The following is a 2,785-nucleotide window of genomic DNA, read 5'->3' on the forward strand; positions in this document are numbered from 1 at the left end:
CTGGGAAGATGCTTGGCTTGACAATGCACCCTTAAGTGAACAGTATCCAGCTCTTTATAGGATTGCTCGTCGTCAAGGTGATACCATTGCTACCGTAATGGCTACCTCACCCCCGAATGTGACGTTCAGACGGGTTTTACTTGGACAAAGGCTTGTGGCATGGAATACCTTAATTCAACGGCTCGGGGATATTCAATTATCGGACGAACCGGACGAATTTAGATGGAACCTTCATGCCAATGGCGCTTTCTCTATGAAATCTTTCTACAACGCGATCCTTCTTTCTGATTTACCAGTTGATAATAATAAGAAGATTTGGAAGATGAAGATACCATTAAAAATTAAATTTTTTGGATGGTATCTTCATCGAGGGGTAATCCTCACCAAAGACAATCTTGTTAAGCGTAATTGGCATGGGAGTACTCGATGTGTTTTCTGTCATCAGGACGAAACAATCAAGCACTTATTCTTCCAGTGCCAGTTCGTGAGATCTATATGGTCAGTCATCCAAGTAGCGTCTACCCTGTATCCTCCGACTAGTGTTGCCAATGTCTTTGGCAATTGGGTTCATGGTGTCGATTCAAGGTTTAAGTTGCTTCTTAGGGTGGGGGCGCTAGCAGTTATCTGGGCGCTTTGGCTATGTAGAAATGACAAGATTTTTAATGATATAAATTGCTCTTTGTTGCAGGTCATCTACAGATGTACAGGTATTCTCCGTTCGTGGTTACCTCTTCAGCGAGTGGAGAACCGAGACCTGTTTACGAAGGTCTGTACACGGTTGGAGGCTACGGCGAGGGATACTTTTTCCCAACATGGGTGGCAGCATAGTCTACGGATAGATGCCCCACCCACTTCTTAGGCGTTATATGATTCATCGTTCCGATATGTATCTCGCCTAGTTTTTGTTTTTTATCTTTTTTGAACCTGAGACAACATAAACGGCTGTGTGCATCCTGGTTATGCAGAGGCTGGATGTAATTACTTATAAAAGTAATGAAAGCATCCTTTATCGAAAAAATGAAAAGTGGTCAAGTAAACAATTAATTTGGTACATATTATATTACAACAAAAATCACCGAGTAATTTTTACAAAAGTCACAAACGTTTACAACAAAAATTACTCAACAAAAATCACCAACTAATAAGTTCCAAGACAAATTACTCCGAGACACTAATTTATGCTCAAGTCTATTCAGTCGAGTTACATATAGCAGCCTACTTGGCATGGCTAAATTGTACAAGCAACTTGCTGCATGCATAAACAACTTAAAAAGGGTAGCAGCATGTATTGATGTTTTCTCCCATCAAACTTCAGTCTCAAGTACACAGATTTTTTTAGCACAACATGCATCAACGTGTTTACTCAGCCTCATGTCATCCTCACAACACCAGTACAAAAACAATGTGCATACATAAATCTAGCTAAGCTGTCCTTGCAGAACTCTTCTTTGCACTAAACTAGCTAAATAGATGATTACAACCCTGCATGTATGCACACAACTCTAGCTCGTGGCTTCAATATGCAAATTAAGCAGGCCGAGTCAGCCATACATAACTCTAGCTAGATGCATAAATATATAAACTCAATAGTATCTAACCAAATGGTATAAATAGTGCACACTGCCTAACCAACCAGGCATGCTAAATTATGAATCATCAACAACAGTATTGGGACAGAGCCAAACAGTCAACGAGAGTATGCAGGCGTGGCACCAAGCTACAGCGTAGTTTGACGCTTCCATGTGCGAGATGATGTCAACACCCGGATTTTTAAGTCCAGATGCCTATTATGCCATTCCTCGCAATCCCAGGAATATTGTTTTTGCGAGACATAATAGATTGATATCACAACACATCATTCATTACAACACATAATCGTCTTACAAATAAAGGATCACATGATCCAGTCTTATTACAATAATAGAAATTCTATTGATCCATTACATAACACATAGCGGAAGCGAAATAGCGTAGTAGTAGTCCATCTATTCCACAGGCAACTGTTGACGTCAGGAGTGATCCTAGTTGTCGTAGACGTCCTGCTGTCCTTCTTCCGGGTTCTGGTACTCGTCTTCATAGTCTGGCCATTTGAATAGCCAGGGACACGGCCATGAGTACTTTAAAGTACTCGCAAACTAATACTAAGGTAAACACTATCAACTATAGTAAGGGGGTTCTAAGCTCTAGTTTTATTTGCATAAAGCCAGTTTTATTGCATAAGCACTTTAATAATCAAAGCATCTTCATTTAACTAACTCAAGTGGGAACATTAGTGTCATTCCCACAACTCAGTTGTGATTCAAAGTCAAAGTCACCTTTCAATTCAAATCACCATTCACCATTTATTTTTTTAGAAAAGTTCTGATGACGGAACAGTATGGCCTTTCCAACTGTCCATAACCGCGGACGCGGCTATTCGAATAGGTTAAACTCTGCAGAGGTTGTACACTTGTGCCACAACAATTGCAATAGTTCGTCAGGGGTAACTGGCCCTGATTTATTGTACGCAGTATGCGAACTACCAATCCCAACCTTTCATTTACATACCCTAGTATAGGCACCTCTCCCCATGAGCTTGGCCTCCCGGTGAAAACAAACCGTCAACCCAGGAACTGCACAGGGCTTGGGTAGTACATTCACCTCATATCACGTCATTTCACATTCAATGGAGGCAGCCTCGGCATAATCCCTATGACGCTTGTTCAGAGGGAACCCATACTAAAATACATAAGTTTCCAGCTAAGCCTTACCCAAATTCAGGTATTGTGGGGGTACGTGTAAAATT

Source organism: Lolium perenne, chromosome 3 (assembly GCF_019359855.2).
Source record: "Lolium perenne isolate Kyuss_39 chromosome 3, Kyuss_2.0, whole genome shotgun sequence".
In the NCBI taxonomy this organism is placed as follows: Eukaryota; Viridiplantae; Streptophyta; class Magnoliopsida; order Poales; family Poaceae; genus Lolium; species Lolium perenne.